This window comes from Epinephelus moara, chromosome 13 (genome assembly GCF_006386435.1).
Source record: "Epinephelus moara isolate mb chromosome 13, YSFRI_EMoa_1.0, whole genome shotgun sequence".
NCBI lineage: Eukaryota > Metazoa > Chordata > Actinopteri > Perciformes > Serranidae > Epinephelus > Epinephelus moara.
Window position 1 is genome coordinate 18,838,286 of NC_065518.1, and position 25,738 is coordinate 18,864,023.

At 41.1% G+C, this 25,738-nt stretch overlaps 1 protein-coding gene across 1 annotated transcript in view; it reads right to left on the bottom strand.

The window, feature by feature from the left end:
• Nucleotides 1-25,352, bottom strand: part of LOC126400092 (protocadherin-15-like) — a 356,244-nt gene extending 330,892 nt beyond the window's left edge. Inside the window, exon 1 of the mRNA XM_050060553.1 lies at nt 25,032-25,352. The gene's annotated coding sequence lies outside the window, so the exon portion shown is untranslated. The remainder of the gene's footprint in view (nt 1-25,031) is intronic.
• Between the last annotated feature and the right edge of the window lie 386 nt (nt 25,353-25,738).

A 25,738-nucleotide genomic window follows, 5' to 3' on the forward strand; every position in this document is an offset into this window, starting at 1 on the left:
TTTACTCTATACTCTACTCTTCTCTGCTCTACTCTGCTATGTCCTACTCTGCTCTACTTTGCTCTACTCTGCTCTACTCTACTCTGGTCTACTCTACTCTATTCTGCTCTGCTCTACTCTACTATACTCTGCTCTCTACTCTATTCTGCTCTGCTCTACTCTACTATACTCTGCTCTATTCTATAATCTGCTCTACTCTGCTCTGGTCTACTCTATACTCTACTCTTCTCTGCTCTACTCTGCTATGTCCTACTCTGCTCTACTTCTCTGCTCTACTCTGCTATGTCCTACTCTGCTCTACTTTGCTCTACTCTGCTCTACTCTACTCTATTGTGCTCTGCTCTACTCTGGTCTACTCTACTCTATTCTGCTCTGCTCTACTCTACTATACTCTGCTCTTGCTCTACTCTACTATACTCTGCTCTATTCTATAATCTGCTCTACTCTACTCTGGTCTACTCTATACTCTACTCTTCTCTACTCGATTCTGCTCTGCTCTGTTCTACTCTGCTCTACTTTACTCTACTCGACTATATTCTGCTCTACTCTTTTCTACTCTACTCTTCTCTGCTCTATTCTATTCTGCTCTACTCTGCTATACTCTGCTCTACTTTGCTCTATTCTACTATACTCTGCTCCACTATACTCTTCTCCACTCTACTCTACTATGCTCTGCTCTATTCCGCTCTGCTCTACTCTACTCTACTCTGCTCTGCCCTCTCAAAAATTAAATTGTTTTACTGACCACAAAACATTTGTCTTTGAATTTGTAATTCCCACCATAAGGCATACATTTGAGGAAATATGATGCAACCTTAAAAACAGTATAATGGTCACTACCGAAACAGTGCAGTCACTACTGAAACAGTGCAGTCACTACCGAAACAGTGGGTGTTTTGTAAAAAATAAAGTATATTGAGTTATCAACTAAAGTATTATGATGCTAATCGGTTACATTTATGTTCTGTTTCATCAATTATTAACTCTGAAATCAATCTGATCAGCGTTATGCATTTTACAAAGAAAGATTGCATTTAGATTCCAAAACAGTCTGAAAATACAATATGAAAAATTTACAGTCATTTTACTAGATATGTGACCTTTACATATGGTACAATATATATAGGGACAAAGTTTTGGAAATAAAACATACAAAATTTCAAAATATTTCCAGCCCAACTTTGCACACATTCAGTAGAATGCCCCTAATATGATGGAGCCAATATGTGTTGCCATGTGTTTATTGGTGTATTTCTGTTTGGATTTTTAACTGGTTACACCTATGAAACCATGTTTCACATGTTTTGAATCAATAACATCTCATATCTGTCTAATAAACTGTGAACGCAAAATAGTATGAAATATTAAAAATCATTTAATGGAGTTTAATGGATTTAATGGAGTCATACATCTGCATCAATGTCATGACCTAATGAAAGTAGACTATGGTGGACCATGTTACACGGTGGAAGCATGCTGGTGAATAATATGCAGTTTAAAATCATGCCCTTTTTATAGTCAAAATGAAGGTCAACAACTGTATGACTGACAACATGTGATTCCCACTCCCACTGTACAAAAATGAAGCCAAAATATCCCGGATATGACTGCTGCCATCTTGCACTGGTGACGTTATGTGGAGCCAAAGTCTGTACAGTAGCAGTCTCCGCAGTATTGAGTTCCTGGGCATACACCCATCCATCCATTTTCATCCGCTTATCCGGGCCAGGTCGCGGGGGCAGCAGGCCAAGCAAAGCACCCCAGACGTCCCTCTACCCAGCAACACTTTCCAGCTCCTCCTGGGGGACCCCAGGGCGTTCCCAGGCCAGATGAGATATATAATCCCTCCAGCGTGTTCTGGGTCTGCCCCTAGGCCTCCTACCAGTGGGACGTGCCCGGTACACCTAACAGGAGGCATCTTGATCAGATGCCTGAACAACCTGACCCCTTTCGACGCCTCCATACACCCATCCGACCAATTGCAGGCTGCGCAATTGATCTTAAGCAGACCAATTGGCACACACAGCTGTCAATCATGATGTCAAAAAAAACAACTTTTTTTAGCATCATGTAACTAATAAAAACTAAACTTTAAAGCTGCCTAAAATGACAGAAACCATCTTTGGGAAAATTTATTGGACATTTACCTCTGCTAACATGGAGGGGGCAGGGTTTATGACCTATACTGCAGCCAGCCACCAGGGGGCGATCAAGATGTTTTGGCTTGCTTCACTTGCTGGAACTACAAAACAAAGACAATGATGACTCCCTTGCTCCAGAGACAGGAGGGGGGAAATTCTGTCTCTGTAACTCATGAATCTCTCTCCAGAATATTCTGAATATAGTTTCATTTTCCTTCAACCCATCAGTGCTTTGTTTATTTCCCGAGTACTGCATGTGTGTAGGCAAATTTGCACTATAGTGTCCCTCCTACTGGAAAAACAAACGGGTCCATGTCATTGGTCCGACCTCCCATTAGTTCGACCTCCCATTGGTTCGACCAGTCCGACCTGTTCGTACTAATGGGAGGTTGAACTGATGGGAGGTCCCATAAGTTCGACTGTCCATTCTGACCTTTCACCTCCATTCGGGCCGCGGGAGTGAAAGGCATGCACCGTATCTACAGGCTGTTACATATTATGCAACCAGCAATCTGATCTATTGAGAGTTTATAGTACTGTAGTGATGCATAGCCTAATTCCCGACAGCAAGATTGGTTTTTAAAATAATAAAAAGTCAGTTAACCCTCAGAACTCAGAGCGGCAGCGTTCATATTTTGCAGAATATCTCTAAAACCACCCAACGGAACTTAATGGGTTAAACTGTGTTTAGTAGCTTACCTGTTGGTTGTTCAAAGCTGAGTTTGGGGCGATTATAACCTTTCCAGAAAGTTTTTAATCCTGACTTGACTTGATGGCTCCTATTGGGCTCACTCGAGAGCCCGGCCCAGCCCGATTTGACGGGCTGGGCCGGGCCGTTTTTTTTATGAATACGTCGGGCTCGGGCTCATTGACTCTAAGTTACATTGTANGAGCCCGGCCCAGCCCGTCAAATCGGGCTGGGCCGGGCCGTTTTTTTTATGAATACGTCGGGCTCGGGCTCATTGACTCTAAGTTACATTGTAACTAAGCAGCATCCTGTGCAGCGGTATTTTCATTCAGGCATGTCTCACTCTATGCAGCATGTGTGATGTGTGTTTCTGAGAGCGCTTTCTCTCAGAAATTCTCGCTTTTTTGCTCTCTCAGAGCGAGAGAGAGAGAGAGAGAGAGAGAGCGGCTGCGCGCCTCAATGAAAGTGCATGGCAGAAAGATAATAAGACAAAATAAGATAAGAAACTTTATTGTCACTGCACAGCAGATACAACGAAACTTCGTTTGGCAGCAATCTCTTGTCTTGTAGCAGGTACAATGTCGAGCATAACAGGCAATATAATGAATAAATCTGTATAAAATAGGATCAAATATGACAAACTAAATGCAAATAAAAATACTATACATAATTTAAAAGAAATGTGCAAATGTGCAAGTGTGTAAGAAGAAGAGCAGTTATTGCATTTGCTACATTGCAATTGCAATTGCATGCATCTGTGATCAGTCCCCTAATTTAATTTTAACAATTTTTTCAATCTTCTCCAATTTCTCGTTTTATTTTATGGAAGTGATCAATGTAAGTGCACTTGTCCTAGAGCCGCCATGACGGTTTTTATAATGCAAATAACTCTGTTTAGATAAAACCTACAAGCTTCTCTTCCTATGACTTTTACTAAAAATGTGTCTTGTATGTTTTCTGAAGCCTTTAAGTTACAAAAATGAAACACACTAGACTTCTGAGCATTTATACCTCCGACCGCGGCAGACCGCTGCTGAAAATTATACATTTTGATACATAGGCCCTACAGGTGGCTGTACATATTGCAAAACTCTGTAAAAGTTAATAATAAAAAACGAATCTCAACAGTGACCGTGCCAGCTGGCGGGACTGCAGCTGAACTTTCCACTAATTATTTCGGTGTTTATTTCTTTTATTCTTTTTTTTTTTTTTTATTATTAAAATGCGTAATATAGTATAGACCAAAAGTTAATCTAATTTATTATTGTAGAATGTATTTAGCAAATCACCACTTTCAACTGGAGACACGGCGCAGCAGCAAAAAAAAAAAAAAAAAAAAAAAAGGCATTATCAAAAGCTGACAAATAGTGTTAATTAATTGACATGAGACATTGGAGAGGTTGTCAGTCCTATTCTATAGTCTGTAATTTTTTATTTTATTTTATCATAACTACATAAATGTAAACTCGTCTCTAGCGGAAAAAAAAACGGTCCGGTGTGAATACACCTTTACATAAAATAAATTCGTTATTAAATAAATTAAAACATATAGCCCACAGTAGATAAAAGTAGAACATGCTAAAAGTAAATACAATAATAGGCTAAATAGTGTCTAAACAATAATAAAGTGTCTTAATAATAATAAAAGGTATCTAAGTTATCTATTAGGCTACCATTCCACTCTGTAAATAGATTTTAAAATTTCAATATGATTTTAATATTATTTTTGCTTATTTCATTATTGTTATTATTGGATTTACTTTTTAGTAGTATTGTATTGTCTGAGGATGACTCATTTTAGTAACTATCTACAGTAAAAAAGAAACAAACAAAACTCATTTTATACACTGGGCCTTCAAAGTGCTCTCTGAAACTACACCTGGCATGGCTTGTGTCCAAAAAAATGAAAAAATCACAACTTTGTCGTAGAGCTAAACCAAATACACCATTGGAAAGGTCTCAACCTGGAGAGTAACATATGTCAGTATGAAGATTCTACATGGCTCCTGCTTTCAGCCATTCACCTTTGAACCTTGACCTCAGTGCATGTTTGAGGGCTTATAACTCAGCAACAAAAGGAGGTACAGACATGGGACCAGCTGTTATAGAGAGCTCTTGACCTCAACTATCATGTGAGTGTAGTCAACAACTGAGGGTCTGTCAGATANCAGATATGGGTAAAATATGGATAAAATTAATTTTCACCCATTTAGAAATAAGATATTTAAAATCTGATTTCACAAGTGTGTTTACCATCCCCTTAAAGCCCACAGTGTACTCTCAATTCAGTATTTACAACTTCCAGATCTAGGAAAAACACTTATATTTTTAAAAAACTACAATTCCCTGGGACCGCACCATGCAGCTTGATACATACCAGCAACATAGTTGTAGTTCTTCTGATTTGCAAAGATGGGTTCTAAATAGGGTTGTAAAAAGATAGATCTGCCCAATATAACTAATATCTAGTAAAGCCGAACTAGTTATTACACTCCACCTAGATGAACTATGTTAAGAAAAAGTAAAGATGTCGGCTAATTTTCGATATTTTAGCTAATACGCTAGAAAAGGCGTTTTTAGGACGTTAGGTTTGTTTGCGGCTTGTAAAATAGGGTCGTAAAAAGATAGATCTACTGAATATATCTAATATCTAGTAAAGCCGAACCGGTAATGACACTGCACCTAGATGAACTACGTTAAGAAAAAAAGCAAGGATGTCGGCTAATTTCAGATATTTTAGATAGTACTCTAAAAATGGCGTTTTTGGGACGGTAGGTTTTTTGCGGCTTGTTGTAAAATAGAGTCGTAAAAAGATACATCTACTGAATATATCAAATGTCTAGTAAAGCCGAACTAATAATGACACTGCACCTAGATGAAATATGTTAAGAAAAACTAAGGATGATGGTTACTTTCAGATAATTTAGCTAGTACTGTAGAAACAGCGTTTTTGGGACTGAATATTTGAATAGGCCTATATCAAATATCTAGTACAGCCGAACTATCATGTTAGTATTATTATTGGTGGGAAATTATAACAGAGGAATATATTTGCCGTTTTAATATCAAGAACACTTTCGTGTTTTTGTGTGTATACAGGACGTTATTGAATCAGGGAATTTATGTGTACACCACGACAATGGATCCTAATTGACTTCACATTGGCATTGTTTCCGTGGTACCGGCACGTAATTTCAACCCATTACTTGCTGCCACCACGGAATGCGGTGTTAAGAGGTCGTGGTCATTTCAGCGCTGTCCTTGGTGCTGAACAGAAAATCAGCGCAGTAGAAAACAGAAGAAGCCTGGAGGGGGTGTGCAGGCGAAGACGGGTCGAACTAACGGGACCTCCCATTGGTTTGACTTCCTATTGGTCCGACCTAGTCGGACAGATGGGAGGTCAAACCAATGGGAGGTCGGACCAATGGGACCCTCTATCGGTCCGACCTATGGCCTAGTCGGACTTATGGGAGGTCGAACCAATGGGAGGTTGGACCAATGGGCAGTTCCCAAAAAACCCACCAACACCTGCTAACATCTGGCTTTTGTATTTAATCAGCATTCCCTCCGCGGACAAATGACTCTGCAGAAGACACAGGTATCGACTCCAACTCCGAATAACAGTGATAGAAATACAACATACAGATAGACGCTTTAATTTTAGCCCCTCTGCTGGCATGATGCAGTGCCACCCGCCTCCATCCAAGCAGTGCTTGAACACCTTTCAAAACAAAGACGGCACCAAGTTTGAGTAAGAGACTAATCTGATACTAGTTGATACTGCTTTCAACTGGTTACCAAACTATTTTTGGTGTCAAATTTGACGCACCAGAAAATAAAATAAAAGAAACAGAATGGCAAAGTCATCTGCCGCAGAACTGTGTACGCATCTCTGGTTTAATGGCAATGGGAAAGCAGTTGATCGCCTAATTTAAAAGGGTATTCCTGCTATTAAAAAAACTCACATACATGCACTAATTTTGGTGGAAAAGCCAGTACCTGGATAGCTTAGCTCAGAACAAAATCTGCTCCTGTAAAACATAGAATTGTTGTTTTTACACTTTGGTTTTAGTGCAGATGAAATAAAGAACACATACTGTGTAAATTATTGAGCTTTACAGTTGAAATTGTTAGACAGATCCAGGCTAGCTGGTTTCCCATGTCTCCAGTATCTGTGCTAGGCTGAGCTTACCAGCTATTGGTTGTAGCCCCATAGGTAACGGACAGATATGAGAGTGGCATCGATCTTCTCGTCCAGATCTCCACCAGGAAGCCAATACGCGCATTCCCCAACATCGGAACCTTTGTATTTAACCGTTGAAACATATACTACCACTTGGTGAACCACAAAAAAAGGAAAGCTACTAGGCAGTAGGAAAAGTCCAGCATGTTGCAGAGCTGGCTAGTCTTGCACAATCTTTCCCAAAAGTAGCTGAGAAAAGTTGGTAAATCTATGAGTGTGAAAGTATTTCAAGCCTCCAGTGATCCAGTTTTAACTTTTCTGGAACAAAATTTTGTTGCTGAGAAATATTTAGCCAACCAGACTGCTCAGTGTGAAGGGAGAGTGAGTGAAAGACAGGGAGGCAGAGAGATGGTGGAATCAGTTTGATGCCAAGAGCTGTGCGTTGACCCTGATTAAATGCCTCCCCTAACTCACTGGGACCACTGATAAGACCAATGCACTCTGGGCGGTGTGCATGTTATGTGTGAGTATGTTCAGGAGCCAGAACAGGAGATAAGGTGTGTCTACACATGTGCATGTACAAGGAGTGTGTGTGTGTGACTCTGCATTGTGTGTGTATGTGTGTGTGTGTGTGTGTGTGTGTGTTTGTGTGTCCCAACACCAATTCTCCTGTGTAAACATGCTGACCTGGCACAACACCAGTAGACACTTTGAAGTTGGCAATAGCCACTGTAATCTCCCTCCCTCTCTCGCTGTCTCTCTCTCTTACACACACACATACACACCGAGCCAGAGGCGAGACTTAACACTGGCAACCTTCTGTGGCTTAGCATGTGGCCGCTAACACACACCCACACCCCTGCACACACACACACACACACACACACACACACACACACACACACACAAACACTCCTCCATTGTCACAAACAATTGCATCCTCCGTCTCTCGAGATAAAACAATAAATTCTCTCACACACAAGCGCACGAAAACACTGACTCTCACATAACCCTTATTTTATTTTGTTTACGCCACCTATAATGGAAATTTCTGCTGACAGATACGTGCGAGTGTGTGTTTTGCTAAAAGTGCCTACCACTCTGGAGTGTATCACACTACAGCCTCGGAGCATCTCCAGGTCTTAAATCAGACACGCTGGCTTCCTGGTTACAATCAGCTCCCCTAATGCACTGAATTATTGGTGATAGTCAGACTTTACATGCAGTTAATGTGAATATGTAAACAAATAAGAAAAATAACATAATACACCTTTAATAATAAGACATCAACAAGTCATGCATTGGATCAGGATGGTTGAAACAGTATGGGATGCACACTGGAGAGTTAATCTTGGAAGACAATGCACACACACACACATTAATTATAAATAATTTTCTGGCTATGCTTAAAGGTAAGGAATGAAGTGGTATGTCCACAGACAATATTTAAAGGGTTGGTTCCCCAAAAATTGAGGATATCGTAAGTTCAGGCAGGACACGATGTCAAGCTCAGCTCACATCCCAGCTACATCAGCTGATCTCAAACAGCCCAATCAACTGATGGAGCAGCTGATTGATGGAAGGGAGTCAGCTGATAGATCACGATTCCTTTCTATGAAACCAATCGGTGAATCTCGGTCAGCGCGCCCTACTTAAACTGCTCTGGCCTGCCTACTGTTGCTGCTTCGTCTGCAAGCCACTTTGTAACACGCCTCCACCCCAGCTCCTCCTTTTCATGTTGTGTCTGACTTATCAATGTAGGCTTTCCATGTAGGCGCATGGAAGGGCAGGGAGGTTTGCCTCTCTGCCTCAGGCTTTCCTCAATTGCAAGTGGAAGGGCAGACAGGTGTGCTCACTCTGCCATATGGCTTTCCACGCAGGTGCTTGGAAGGGCGGAGAGGTGTGCGCTCTCTCGACAACATGGTCAAACAAAGTATGATGTTTAAGGCCCGAACATACCTGGGCGGAACGTATGCGGAGCGGACTCCGCGGAGGTCCGCCCGGACCAAAAGCGGACGTCCGCAAGCCCTGTGCGCGCAAAGCTCAGATTTTACGACCGCACGGACTCCGCTCCGCGCACCAGTGACTGCTCGGCATCGATGCGCAAGAATTGTGGGCAATGTAGTGTGTTTCACGGACATTTTTACAGGAAAATACAGCGCGGAAGTGCGCTCGACTATGGAAGCCCGAATGACTGCGGACATTCCTCGCGGAGTCCGCTCCGCTTATAGTATGCCCAAGTATGTTCGGGCCTTTAATGTGTTAAACTGTGTGGACCTTCAACTAATGACTAAAGAGAAATCTGGCCCCTGTGGCTGGACCAGTTGGGAACTACTGACCTTGAGGGACTGTGAGATTGTTCTGCTGTTCTGTAAAGAGATGCTACTGCTAAATTCTTTGAAGCTGCATTAAGACATTTTTTGGTCACTTTGGAGCAGAACTATGCAAAAAGGTAAAAATAATCTCACACATTCGACATGGTTAGGTCTTTTATAGCTGACATGTACATAATTGGTTTTAATTTGGAGTCATGTTTCTGGCAATCTGTGAAATGTATGTTCAGCCTTAAAGTCTAGGTAAAGCAAAAATAAATATGTGTAGTGAGTTTGTCAAAGAAAAATGTGTTATTAACCACCCAGCCAAATTTGAATGATTGAAAAAAAATCTACAAGTATATAAAATGAGCAGTATTCCCTGCTTTAAGGCACTGGGGGCAAGTCCACTGAAGAAGCTGAACTGAAGATCTAGCCACTGCAAAGTCATGGCCTCTTATTAGGAACTAACCTATTAGCAAAAAGCACACCTACCCCCAAAGCCAAAGAACAAGTTGCCGCATTCAGCAGCCAACAGCAACCTACTTTATCACAAAGCACACACCCACAGCAGTGAGCAGTAACTGCCGGCAGGCTGGGTAGGTAGCAGATTCAGGCTGAAAGCCTGAAATGTACATTAGCGACGGCTATTTTGCTTGTCCTTTTATGAATATGGCATTTAACAGAGATGTATTTAAAAGTCTGAAAGAGCTAAAAGAGCTTGTTGAACGCAGCAAAATCACCGCTAACAAACAGGGTGAATGAAAAGACACTAATGCTGTGTGCTCAAAGTTAACATTTGTAGTGATGTAGTATTAATAGCCTCCTGAGACCCAAACTTTTGTATAGTATGCATTTTTAATTTCACCTAGCCATTTGGGATCATTAGGACCCAATAAGTATAAAAACCTAATCACTGTCAACAACAATCAAGCCTCAGTGTCCTAAAACAAGACGATAATAAAGTCCCAATGTCCTCAAATGAGACGTCAATGAAGTCCTACTGTCTTTAAACAAGTACTTCCTTATCAACAGTGTCTTAGCTTGTTGCTAAAATTGGTCAAATTTGTTGCCATATCAAACTACAAACATTATAAATCATAAATAAACAAGTTTCAACCATAAGGTGATCAGGTCTTGGACCTTGTCCACTTTTGTGTCAGGATCGACTGCAGACTGACTCGGCAGAGATGGCTGCCATCTTGTTTTTACATGGATTATATGGATTATTCTCTTACTACCACTAGATGGCACAAAAAAGTGTCCACGAAGGAGGACGACAGGTCTAAGTTAAGTAGAATGAAGTATAAGGTCAAGTAAACCCAAAATGCGATGTCCTCATAGGGTCTCAGGAGGATATAGCAGGCGAGGGGCTATGTTAATGATCATCCCAATGACAAGTCAGCTCATATATAAGTCACAAATGTTGATTATGATACATATGAAACATGCAACTGTAACATATTTGTGGTTTACAGAAATGTACAATACCAACATTTTCTTCTGGCGACTGGACTGGTCTAGGACATTTGTTTGTGTTACTTTTTACTGCAAAATATCAATAAATAAATCAGAATTTTTCTGTCACCTCATGGTGCTGTCAATCTGGTAGTTAACATAACCCTGTAACAATAACAATGTATTTATCTGCTGGCACACAGAAAAATGAAAGCCATTATTCATGCACCCTGTGAAACACCATTATCACTTAGTCTATTATACAACAACGTAACACATTTCCGACCTCAAATAACCACTGCAGCTGTGTTGACTATTTCCAGAATGGTGGCAAAAAAAGGAGTCTGCCTTAGGTGGCTGCAACATGGGTGAAAGCCTGCTACTTCATTACCTCATTGCCCATTGGTTATGTCCCACTTTCACATTCCCAGCCACACTAAAGAGATTGCCACTGCACCAACTGTTGTTGGCCATGTATCATTACCTCAATATGTCAAATTATGAGTAAGCATCCGCAGTGGAGATGGTGAATCTCTATGGCAAACACAGTACCACGTTGTGATACGTCTAAGGCTCATTGACTAAGTCTTTTTTATTTGGGTCCAGGACTGAAGAGGTTTAGGAGCCCCTGATCAGATAGAAAGCTACTTAGGGTATTAAACTGGGGCAGGGGGTTCTCAGAACTTTTACCACACAGGATTAAAATTGAGTTCATTTAATCTCACCCTGGGACTCAGGCACACTAGTAAACTTCTCTTTATACAGGGACCCACCACAAACAACCAAAAACAAATTTTCGACCCAGTTTTGGAAACTGCAGGTCTCAGGGAATGGAAATATAGAGTGGGATAATTTGAGTTAATTAACTGCAAAGTTACCGTGCTGTTGCGTTCAGGTTGTTTATTTTCCTTTTGTAAGCACACTAACAAAGAGAACTTTAATTGCTTTTTCTTTCTTCATTCTTCACATTGGCTTTCTTTATTACTTGTTCTCATTTTGCCTGTTAGAAAAATATAAAGTGGTTACTCACTGTGAACGACTCAATAAAATTTGTAATGCCCTTCATAAGTAATAAACAGAATAAAAATTTGGTCAAAAAGAAAATAAGTTAGGTGGCTCTTGTGAATTTGCCTCTTTGTTTCTCCTGCCTGGGTTGCCAGATATGCAGATTCCAGGCAGTGTTTTGGCCAGGAGGCAGATAATCTTGTTAGGAACAATTAACTCGGGTGTATTGTTGAATGTAAACTCAATCCCTCACACAGAAGCAGTCAAAACAGCACCTGGCACTGACAACCAACAAACTCCGACAAAATGTCAATGAGGATCAACGTTTGTGCACTGAAGTTGGAACATAACAACCAAAGTCATTGAAAAGTTCGCCCGGTGTGAACGAAATACCTGAGAACAAAATAAATACACTAAAGTAAACTGTCTAGAATCACAGATGGTGTGAGTCACCTCTGTGTTTATTGCTGTGAACACATACAACAACCACAGAGGTGACTGGCATCCAATAATCACAATGTTGGGCACCAGGTTGGATTTCTTATGTTTACCAGCAGATAGCGTAGCGTACACAAGACAGCACTATGAGAGCAGTGAGAGTGAACCAAAACAGTGAAGTTTCAGGCCAGATGGATAAACAATGAGCTGAAACTTGTGATGAAGCTGTGTAAAGCTGATGGGAGCTGCCTACAAGCAGCCCCTCTTACATGAGGCGTTTTTTGGACCAAACTGTTCTGGGGACTCCCCGAAAGGAACTGTCCACTGAGGAACTCCCCTGAGAACGATATACCTTCCAGGGGTGGGAATCACCAAAATCACACTACTATATATTATTCATTCATTCATTTTCCGTTACTGCTTATCTTGTTAAGGCTCACGAGGCGGCTGGAGCCTATCCCAGCTGACATTGGGTGAGAGGCGGGGTACACCCTGGACAGGTCACCAGACTATCACAGGGCTGACACATAGAGACAGACAACCATTCACACTCACATTCACACCTACGGACAATTTAGAGTCACCAGTTAACATGCATGTCTTTGGACTGTGGGAGGAAGCTGGAGTACGCTGACACGGGAAGGACATGCAAACTCTGCACAGAAGGGCTCCCCCATCCTGGGTTTGAACCAGGAAATTGAGTTGCGATAAAATATATCGCGATATATTACAATTTATTACCTGTTTTCAACTACAAATTATGTCTCCAAAGGTAAACTTTGTCAACAGCTGTATTATCTAATAAGAAAAAAGTTTTCAATCTATTTATCTCATTTCTTTTTTTTTCAGCTAGTGGACTGAAAGCAACAGGTTATTTTCATTCAAGTAGGCTACTAAAGTTTAATCTGTATTGATAATATTAATAAGTTACATATTTCAACCCCCCGTTACTTTAAGCCTTAAATAAATGTAAACATGTGAGTTATATAAAAATCCATTACCTGTACAGTTGTCATGAAAGGCAATATTAGCTACAGAGACCAAAACTGTTTTTGTACAAGGCTGTAAACATGTTTATGTCTGCTGTAAAGTTAGACATTTTAAGACAGCGGTCTGTGGAGATTGACTCACTCAGGGAGCCAGCCTCATGTGGCCGTTCAAAGAACTGCAGTTTTTGGCACTTTGTATTGGCTTCATTTTTCAGCTCAGGAGGTTGCCGCTTGATGTTAACATGCTCACAATGCTAACATGCAGATGCTTAACATATTCACCATCTTAGTTTAATGTTAGCATGCTAACATTTGCTAATTGGCACTGCAGGCAAAAAAAGGTTTTTGGTCATGTTTAATAATATCCCAGAGAGAACAGAGACAAAGTGAAACCAACATTTACTTTCGAACTACATTTAAAGTAAATGTAGTTTTAATTTAAAAAGAAATACCACTAAGAGAAGATACACTTGCAGACACCTCACTCCTCGTCTCACGTCTTCCATTGTCCACACAACACAATGCTTTAATGACACACACCTATTGATGCTTGTAGCTCTGCAAGAAGAGCTTTGTTGGGAAGTTTCAAATAAGAATTATAGGCCTATTGTTGAGCTGTCAAAGAAGTTACATTAAAGTGGAAACAGTCAACTTCTCCCCCTTGGCATTTACAGGTCATAAAGAGAACTGGATCCCTCTCTGTTTTTCTCAGAGCCTGGCAACTTAGTTTCCAGTTACTTGGGTCGTTCCACCATCTGCCATTTCTAATACTGGGGATAGTAACAGCAAAGACGTTACACTGATACTCTTTGGAAACTGGGAATACCTACTGATAGCTACCGGGGAAAACAAAAGCCCTGTCCTCTTCAAGTTTTAGTTGTGCAATGGTTGACATACTTCCTTTGTGCCGTAAATCGAGCCTTCGTTTTCCTGGGAAGATTGTACCCAGTGGCAGACAGAATTACGTAGTAAAGTGAGGCTCAATGGAACCAATCTAGATGTCGATGGTGTCATTAGTCTATAGCCATTACATTGTGCAGTCAACATTTACTTCATACTTTTCCACTGTTTTCATATTATAAGTGAGAAGCTCCTGGTGTGTTTAAGCCTCATACTGTAAGACCTGAAACATCACACGTTTGATTTTCACCACGTTCTTTCATCTGACAGGAACACTTCAACTAAGTTCATAAACCCACAGAAGATGTTTTTAGTTACTAAGCAGCTGGTGTTGTTCACAGAGGCCTGACTAACTCAATAAGACATGTCTATGACAGCTTGTTCAGAACGTTGCCGAATAAATACATACCTCCCAGCTCAGGTACAACAATATTGTCTGGTAAAGTTTGAAAGAAAATCCAAAATTATAAGTTTAGTTGAACAAAAAGAATCAAATTAGATATTATCTGAGGGTGTACTCAGACACACAGGAGAAAGAGTAGTTTGAGATGAATAGTGGGTCCCACTGTTTTGTAAATGCATAGGAGTTGGGCGGTATATTTGCAAAACCCTAATAGGCAGAATAAGATTAGATTGAGAACATATGCTTTTGGAGAACTGTCCAATACCGCTGAGGATTACACCATCCACCTCCCCTTATATAGAAACTGAAGAACTCAGCCATAGCCGGCAATCTGTCAGGAATAAGAATAGTTAGCCGTGGTCACATGAGTGTGGCTAATTCAGTATGACATCTCTCTAATAAGTAGTCTGGAAGGAAATAGAACAGATACAGAGAGAGGACAGAAGTCACAGGTGGGGAGTGAGTAAATGTAAATAAAGCTATAATGAGGGGTTTAAATCTTTAGTGAGTACAGAGGGATCTGTTGGTGGAGTTAAAGAACAGGCTCTCTGGACCTGACCTCCAATAATTTGCTGGAATTGCTGATTGGGATGAAATAAAAGCAGCCCAAAACAATCTGCAGCAATAATGTTTGGAAATGATATAACCATACTAAATTATTAAACCTTGCTCATATCTATGTGAGTTATTGATGCCATGATCAAGTTTTCAATGAAAAGAATGAATACATTCATGTAATAATGAGCCTCTAGGATGCGTAAATTAGATACAAAAAAATGATACAAGGCCATCACTTAATCATTTCATTTCATTAATTTACATGAAATGTAAAATATAAAAACCAATGTCAACCTTTACTAATTTAAAAGTTCCATGAAAGGGAAATCCTTGTCATTAATGTACTACGCTTTATGTCAGACTAAATAAATAACACACTTTTTTGTGTTCAAATTATTCAGTTGAGGCAGCATTTCTTTTTTACAAATTAGGGCTTATATATTCTGTGTTACATTGTGACAACTGAGAGTGAAAATACATTTTTTAAAAGATGCAGGCACACATTGCCCTCTTAAAAAACGAAAAACATAACCATAACCATGTACGCCTGCATAGGTCAGATCAGACTGTGTTTGCTATATGATGAGACTTGTATTGAATCATTTGGCTTTTTTTTTCAGTCAGTAACACTTAAGTCAGAGAAAACTTTATTTCCACTTGCAGTATTATATTTGGCAGTATGTTCTGGGGCCTCTCTGCCTTTCCTCGGGCCTACGCAAAAGCCTCTTCCACATGCCCATGTGGAAAGCCTTAGGCGGATAGAGCACACCACCCTGCCCTTCCACATGCAAACAAGAAAAGCCTAAGGCAGAGAGAGCTAACCTCCCTGCCCTTCTATGTGCCTACGTGGAAAGCCTGAGACAGAGAGAGCAAACCTCCCTGCCCTTCCATGCGCCTACATGGAAGGGCAGGGAGAGCAGCAGCAAAGACCCCTCAGGAACAGAACAGAGCAGCATCAGTGACAAACAGAAATGACATTGATAAGTGAGACACAACATGAAAAGGAGGAGCTGGGGTGGAGGCAGGTTGCAAAGCGGCTTGCAGAGGAAGCAGCAACAGTACGCAGGCCAGAGCAGTTTAAATAGGGCGCCCTGAGTGAGATTTGCCAATTGGTTGCATAGAAAGGAATCATGTGATCTATCAGCTGACTCCCTTTCATCAATCAGCTGCTCCATCAGTTGATTGGGCTGTTTGAGATCAGCTGCTGTAGCTGGGATGTGAGCTGAGCTTGACATTATGTCATGTCTCAACTAACACTATGCTCAATTTCTCTTTGAACTTTTCACCAAACTATGGTCGAGGTGTTAATTTCAGACTGTCAGGGGTACGTGTACCGTTGTCAGTGGGGTTGGCTCACTGTCATGAAATCTGAGTAGGGCTCTACCAGCCATGCTAGGCTCTGTGGAAAACAGCCTAGTCAGTAAGCTCTGGTCCTGTTTCACAACACGGAAACTGAAACAACAAAAGAAAAGGTCATGACATCAGTGCCTGGATTCGAATTTTGAATTGGAGCCAGAGTTTGATGGCGATCCTGTTCTTCTCCCCTAGTGACGGACAGAGACTTAATCTGTTTGGAAACCAATAACAAGGAAAACAAACATGCACATTTAGATAAAAATAAGCCAGTCACCATCACGTAATGTGGATGGACTCTTAAGTCAAAGACATGATGACTTACAGTGTGACTTACTGTGCCCTTCCCACTGACATCAATAAAGTGGCACCAAATGCTTGCTCCTATGCAAAATTTCAACACTTTCACTGACAACATGACACTTTTTTCTTTTATAGTTTCCTTGTTTGACACCACACACCACCACTCCAGTCTCACTACTGTTAGAACAAGACAATTCCTACTACACTGTCTAAACCACTGGTTCCTAACTGGTGGGCCAAAAGTGGGTCACAGGTTAATTCTGAAAGTGACTCAAAAACACATCAAGTTTGCACAAAACACACTTTATAAAGTACAGTATATTTCCAGCACAGAGCTTTAATTTTTAAGCGCTGTTTCCTGCTGTAAAATGAGTGATTTATGGACAGGTACTGGGCAGAGACAGCAAATTAGCTGGACAATATATCCAGTGGGAAGTATGATGCTTTATGTATCAAACTGTGTGGACCTTGAACCAATGACTAAGGAGAAATCTAGACCCCATGGCTAGACCAGTTGGGAACCACTGGTCGAAACTAATACTGTACCATTGGTGTGGCATTATTTCAACACAGAAGTGACTCTCAACTATCAAAGTCTCTTGTTTCAACCATCTGAATTTGGCAAAGATTCTAACTAGCAACATTCCTGTGTGCTTGTGTCTGATTATCTGATCTGATGCAGAGATAAAAAAGCAGAATCAATAAGGTAAGGCAAGCTCGGAAAGAGCTGAAACTCAAAACACATCTTAATCAACACCAAAATACACAGCCTGAACTTCAATGTGAAGCAGGTAACGCTGTGCGGACCAGAGACATGGTAAACAGAAAAACACACCACAAACTGGCTGCAAACATTCATTAACACCTGCCTCAGGAGAATACCAAACATCAAGTGGAAAGCCAAAGGAAGCAATGTGGACCTGCGGAAAAGAACCAGCCAGGATCCCACTGACTGACTGGCGTTGGATTGGACACACCCTCAGAAAACCTGACACAAACATTACCTGACAGACCCTGAAATGGGACCCTCAGGGAACAAGAAAAAGAGGTCGCCTCAGGAAGAGCTGGAGAAGAGGTGTCCAGTGTGGAAGTGGGGTCAACTGGGGAGATCTGGAAAGAACTGCCAACAACTGAGTGAGGCGGAGAACATTGGTCAATGGCCTACACTCCCTAGAGGAGCAAAGGGCTTAAGTAAGGAAGTAAGTGTGTCTGATTACCCAGGGTAGATGGTTGTAGCTGAATGTGAAACTGTAGACGTTGATATTCTTGACATCCGTTTGTATCCAATATGTTATGACCTATGGCTAATATGTTACTGCAGGAAGAAAAATACAATCTGAAGCCAAATGAAGGCACAGTGTTAAACACACTCTGATGCTCTTACTGTATTAATAATCCTGTATTCGTTTCAAAATAAAAGGCAACAGAAGCATTTCGGAGCAGTGTGACTAAAGCAGCGGCTCCTAATAGTGAACCATGGGACCCAGATTAGCAGCGTTTAGCCAACATAACATCCCATGTGTGTATCATTCAATAAGCAGATGACTAAAGTAAAGACCAGCAGGGCTCTGATTCTTAAGAACCCAGATAACCACTGCAATAAAGGCACACATTTATTTTTGCCACAGTTACAGTAACATAAATAACCCCTTGTTATTATTGCATAACATAAATAACCCCTTGTTATTATTGCAAACAACTCTATGCAGTGCTCACTTCTTCCCTTCCACCCACTACATGGGGAACTTCAGCCCTTCCCATCAGGCCGCAGATACAAACTCCCAGCCTGCAAAACAAAGCAATATAAAGACAGCTTTGTCCCATCAGCCATTAGAGAGATAAACAAAAACTCACTCCAAACTAAACTGAATTAATGACAGTACAGTTTTTATTTATTTATTTCTTTTGTATTGTTTTTAAATTCATATTTTGGGTGTTATAATGGTTTTACATGCCCTTTTTAATCCTGCACTTTGAATTGACGCACTGATGACACTTTACCTTTTTATTGTTACTATGTTACTGTGTCTGACCTGTTTGTCTGTTTTGTATGGATGAAGCCAAATCATCACTTAAACTGTGAACCAAATCTACCTTCGGGTATTAATAAAGTTACCTTACCTTACCTTACCTTACCTTTCTTCCTCTTAAACAGGGGAGTCAAATTAATTTTAGTTCACAGGCCACTTATAGTCCAATTCGATCTCAGGAGGGTCGGACCAGAAAAGCTATTGCATAATAACCCATAAATAACAACACCTCTGAATGTTACCCTTTCTTTTGGTTTTAAAGAAGTACAGGTACATTCTGGAAATGTTCCTCTCTTGACAAACAGATGAACAGTCCAAGAAGTCTTAGGAAAAAAAAGTGGAAGCTATTGAGGAAGCAGGCAGGGATGCATGATTGGGCATTTTTATATGTATGCATTATTCCGATAATTAAAATTAAACCCAATAAATATCCATCCATCCATCCATTTTCTTCCGCTTATCCGGGGCTGGGTTGCGGGAGCAGCAGGCCAAGCAAAGCACCCCAGATGTCCCTCTCCCTAGCAATGCTTTCCAGCTCCTCTTGGGGGGCCCCAAGGTGTTCCCAGGCCAGATGAGGTAGGTAATCCCTCCAGCCTGTTCTGCGTCTGGCACTGGGCCTCCTACCAGTGGGACATGCCTGAAACACCTCCAATGGGTGGCGCTCAGGAGGCATCCTGATCAGATGCCCAAACCACCTTAACTGTGGACCAGCTTTTAAGGCCGATACATAGCACCGATAATAGGAGGTCAGACTGCTTTCATTGACTTAACAAGGGCAGGACCTACACACCCGATACAGTTGGTGGCGGTACATGTACCTTTAAACTTGGTCTGTGAGCCGCCAATAAACACAGAGAAGAAGAAGAACAACAACAACAACTGCAGCATGCTGTCTGGAGGGCAAAACATGTCACGATGTGGACGTCTTTCACAGTTGCAGAAGAAGACAACAGGATAGCACCGAGCGCCGGATCTCTGACCACCCAAACTTCTCTGCAGTGTAGTTTATAGACTTTACTGATACACCAGAGAATTACACAGTAACACTGGGCTTCATCATCTCCCGCTCTGTTACTGTTAACTTTAAATACAGTACTGATGAAAAGTAATTTTACTTTTACATCCTTGTATTTATTATGTGCATCTGTAGTGTAGGGTTATATGGGGGCAGGGGCACTGAGGGGAGGCCATTACACAATACCCCAGAAAATCTCTATCTTTTTCACAGCCTAATGTTAGGTATGAAGAGTCAGAACTGTTCTTTGTTTCTGTTGTGTTAACAATATTTTTCTCCCTACATCTTAGCCTTTCTTACCCTCAGGTGTACATAAACTACAGGTTATACACTTCTTTTTAAAATACTAAAATGAGAAGTTATCGTCCATGAGAAGCAGGTAATTATCAGTTATGGTTATCGGTTGAAAAAATCCATATCGGAGTATCCCTAGAAGCAGCGTAACCTCACAAACCTTGGCAACCACCTTGGCAGTGCCTTAGCAATAGAATTCGACCCATACTGTTCTAAGATGGCCCGCCTCCAACTGCTTCAGAAAGCCACTACCAGGATCCTCACAGGCACCCAGAGAAGAGAGACCATATCACACCTGCCTGTAAAGTTCAGAATTGACTTGTGTACAAGGCTCTTAATGGTCTGGACCCGTCCTACATCGCAGACCTCCTAACCTACTATTCTACCCCCAGGTCCTCAGGTCAGCTGACCTGGGGCTCCTGGCTGTCCCACACTCCAGTCTTAAGCTCAGGGGTGATCGTGCCTTTGCTGTGTCTGCCCCCAAACTGTGGAATCAGATCTGCCTCCACCATTGTCTCTTTTAAGTCCAGGCTCAAAACCAACTTTTATTCATTTGCGTTTGAGTCCCCCTGATGTGGCTCTCTCTGATGCGTGCCGGTGTGTGTTGTGTTTCTGAATGTGTGAGTTATGTTGCCTCTCATGTCTGTGTTTTTAGCATTTTATTCCTTCTGTACAGCACTGTACAGTGTGAGTTGATTTTAAATGTGCTTTCTAAATAAATTTGAGTTGAGATACAATTCTGATATAGATTCTTTTGTACTGAAGCTGCTGAGTGACAATAACAATTTTCAGTGTCTTTAATAATGATCCACAATAAGCATGCATTGTTTTTTTCAGAGAACTGTACCCTGGTCAGGGTGGCGAAACCTCTAAAGCAGCATTTAACATGAAATAAGCTGCTCACTAACTCCTGAAATCTTGGACCTCTTAGGCTCTACAAGTGCATCAATATTAGGTGTGCAGGTCATCCAGTAGGTTGGTTCTGGCCCACTGGCTGTATTGATTGATTTATTGACTGGTTCGTTTATTTAAGTGTCGTGCACATAATTGTGCCCGGCCACATGGGCTTAGAGGACACTAAATGGTACTGATGACTCAGTACCAACATTCAAAGACGGCCACAAAGTCTTTTCATGAATATATATCCACAGACTCACGCCAAGAGAATTTTAGAATATACAAAAAGATAAATAAAGACGCTTTTCCAAAATATACAAATCAATAATAGAAGATTGTAGCATTATATAGGATACAGTGTTTCCTGTCTTAATATCCAAGCTTTTTCAATGAATCTGGCAAAGACATAAATGTCCTCTTTGAAGAACCAACTCAACCTATCACACTCAGACATCCAAAATAAATCGAGGTTCTTCGTCTAAACTTTTGCAAAGAAATGCTAATTATTACTGAAAATGTCATATGACTCAGAAAGAGAAAGTACTGCACAGACCAGGGGTAATTGTGTGCTCGATCCCATTTGAAAATCTTTTTTGGTTAGCCTTTTAATCGTCAACTGAACAAGCCGGTTCCAAAGCCGAACTATTTCACACCTTTGCTTTACAAGACAGGATCCCATCCTGTGTCCCCAACTTTTCACGCCACTGGTCTGAAATATCAGCCTTTATTTATTTGTAAATTGTTTATTTGTGCGGTAAATCACAAAACGCTCATTGCTTGTTATCCAGGTTACTTAGGAACTACACACTTTACACGTGGCATCCCGAGGATTTTCAGAAGAGATGATGATTTGTTCTTTTTCAAAGCAAGCAGCACTAAAATATCAAAAGCACTGAGTCAATCACACTTTCATCTGAAGTTGAAAGAAATTAGCTGAATCAAGGACATTTATTAGTCAGCGCAAGACTGATTGTTAGAACATGATGCCTTAGATATGAGTAAAAATGAAATGTTTTGCCATTTAATTGGCGTTGGCAATTTGTACAGTCAGTGTATGGGTCATATATGATCAGTAACTATTAGTAAGGATTGTAAATACTGTGTCAGCGCTCAAACGAAAAAGTAACAAATAATCCCCAAATGTGAATTTGGTGAAACAGGAAGTAGCTATTTTTTCTAGAATAAGTGAAAAAGCAACTTTAGGGAAGGGGGCTTTTTAAATGCACATTTCTTCTGCACTGTTAACCCTTTGGAGCCTGTGCAAATTTTGATTTTCTTTGAAAGAAAAAGAAGGCAAGGCGCAGCGAAAGAAGAAATGACCCCAAAAAATTGCAAGAAATTAGTAAAAGAAGAACAAAAAAGAAACTAAAGAAAGTTAAAAGCAAGCCAAACAAATACTTTTTTTTTTTGGTAACACTTCACTTGACGGTATCAACATAAGAGTGACATGGCACTGTCATAACTATGACATGACACGGTCACGAACCTGTCATGAACATTATGTACATGTCATAAACGTTTATGACTGCTGTCATTACGTGTCATTCGGTTTTTGTAATGACACATGACATTGTTTGGGTTGTCTTAATTATGACAACTTGACATCAATCAAAGCGACATTACAAGAAGTTGTCTTTGTCATGACAAGTTGACACTCAATTTGTTTGGGATGTCCTTATTATGACAACTTGACATTAACCAGGATGACATTTAGAGTTGTACCGATACCGATACCAGTATCGGAAATGCCTCCGATACTGCCTAAAATGCAGTATCGGGTATCGGCAAGTACAGCCTATGACCAATCCGATACCACGTAATGCCTCATGTCATTACGCACACGCATGCTACAGGCAAACGAAACGGAAACGGAGCGGAGTTTAAAAAGCATTCTACTGTAGCTTTTAAAATGTCTTTTTTTTACCAAATTGTGTGGCTGCACTTTAACCTGTGTCTTGATCTGTGTCAACACTGGATAATAATAATAAAAAAAAAAGATTTATGGCATCATTCTACTACTATGTATTTATTTCTTAATATTTTACATAGAGTTTTAGGAGTTGAGACATACAACAATTCATATCCCATACATTTTTATTTTACGCGCTGGTATCAGATCGGTACTCGGTATGGGCAGATACCTGAGCTTAAGAGATCGGAATTGGTATCGGGAAGGAAAAAGTGGTATCGGTACATCTCTAATGACATTACCTGAAGATACCTTTATGTTAATGTCAAGTTGTCATTATAACGACATCCCAGGACATCCCAAACAAATTTAATGTCAGCTTGTCATGACAAAGACAACTTCTGGTAATGTCACTTTAATTAATGTCAAGTTGTCATAATTAAGACAACACAAACAATGTCAACTTGTCATTACAAAAACTGAATGACACTTAATGACAGCAGTCATGAACGTTTATGACATGTGCATAATGTTTATGGCAAGTTCGTGACAGTGTCATGTCACCCTTATGTAGATACCTTCAAGTAAAGTGTTGCCTTTTTTTTCTAGTTTTTTTTTAAAAATTGACTTTTTTTTGCAATTTGTGGGACATTTCTTACCAAGTTTCTCATTCCTTTTGTACCAACATTTTTGAAAGAAATCGCACCAAACTGCTCAGGGCTCAAAGGTCTAAATACTTGACAAAGGCATCTGAAAGCAACACAAGAAAAGTGATGTCATTCCAGGTTTCCAAGGGTTAAACAACCAACTTACTAAAGCACCAGATGAATAATACACATTCACCAAAGTAAACCATCACAGGCAATCTCTCATTCAGAAGGCAAGGACTTAGCAGCAGTTATTTAAATCCACTGTCCTGGTGCTTCTGTCATCCAGCATGACTAACAGGATTTGACACGGTGACGAGCGGACGGGTCCCAGGTTCACGAAACACATTCTGTCTGTCTGACCCTTCTTCACACATACACACACACACACACATACACACACACAAGCATGCACGTACCTACATGAGACCACACACACAATCCCACCCACACACACAGGTACCAATGGGTATTGAACACCCTCAGTGTGCTTCATCACAACACACACACACACACAGCAGCGATATTAAGTCAGTGTGTGTACACGCCACTTTCAAGCATGACTGAGCAAATTATAAAGGGGCTCATATGTTGACACCCAGAGCGGGATCAAGCCCATGATGGGAGTCATCAACAAAAACAACCAAACAAAAAAAAAAAAACCTTCACCTGTTACACCTCCTTCACATCACCCCCACCTCCTCACCTTTGACTTTCTCCCCTCACTATCTGCTCCCTCTTGAGGAGGCGACAGCTTGCCCCTAATTTGAGGTAATCGGATGACTCTCTTTCTCTCTCCCTGTCTTTATAATCCGAGACACACAGGCTGCTGTGAGGTAACTTGCTTCTGACGGGACCACTGAGACAGAAACCACAGATACACTGTTACTGTAGCAGCTCGTAGGCGCTTACAGTGTCTACTTGTTGAAAACACACAGTGCAGGAGATCAATAAGAGGTGTGTGTGTGCAAATCTTTTACATATAGAATGGATTTTAAACACCAGGAAATGCAAGTTAATCCACATTACCATCACATCAGACACCCAGCACTAACTGGTGGTGCAGCCGCTATCATTATGATCACTGTCCAATAGCAGGAGGAGGATGTGGGGTAAATTTAAGCAGCGTGTTGCATGTAAATGTGCTGAGTTGTCTTCAATGTAGTAAACCAGCACCAATAATCCAGCTCAGCCTGTTTCAGCACCACAGACAGAGAATAGTGGCATTAAAGCATCAGCTCGGCTCCAACTGTTCAAACTACTGTACTGTGATGTGGGAGAGTTTTTCAGTCTATCCTTATATGTTTATACTCTAGTGACAGGAGCACACGCAAACTTCAGTTCAAGATACAAATAAAGAATAAAGGAATATGATGTATTGGAGGGATGAATCAAGCAGGAGGGAATAAAAGAAATGCCTTTAGGTCAGTGAACTCACCACAGGCACACTATAAGTCACAGCAGACTATGTTTCATTAAAGAACACAGCTCCACATTAGAGGACTTACCGCGTTATCCTCGTTGAAGCCATACGTTTAACATACAAATCTACTTTTCCACACACTGTTGCCGTGTCCGGGGCCGCGGTGAGACACAGCCCGAGGAGAAAATCCAGGAAATAACATCCACACAACTCATCCACCCGACTCCACTTCTTTCTTTTATTTCTAAGGGGATGGGAAAATGCCGCTGTCTGTCCGCGCCTTGAAGCCGAGGAGAAAAATGAGTTTGTGTTCAAGTCACACAGACAAAAAAAAAGAAAAAAGGTGACAGATAGTGTCCTCCTCCTCTTGTCTCCTGTTAGTTTGAGTCTCCAGTGCGGGACTTAGGAGGTGAGTGCGAGCTGTGGAGGAGAGAGGCAGGGTAACAGTATATCTCCTCTAGTGTTCCCCCCTTTGCGTCCTCATCCAGAGACAGAGAGGAGGGAGGAAGGAGGGAGGGAGAGGGAGGAGAGAGGAGAGACCTAACCACATTAGCAGGAGAGAGAAAGAGAAAGAGAGGGAGGCGATGCGGAGTCGGAAAGGGAGGGTTTTTTTTGTCGGAAGGTATTCTTGCATTTACCGCAGGAGCAGCAGCAGCAGTGATCGGTGCACCACCGTAATCTAATTATGTCCACGGCAAGAGGCGCACGGATTACCGGGTGGTTGCTCTGCTCTGCTCCCGCTCTGCTCTGGTCTTTGCGCCCCATGGCGGAGAGGGAAGTACACGAGCACTG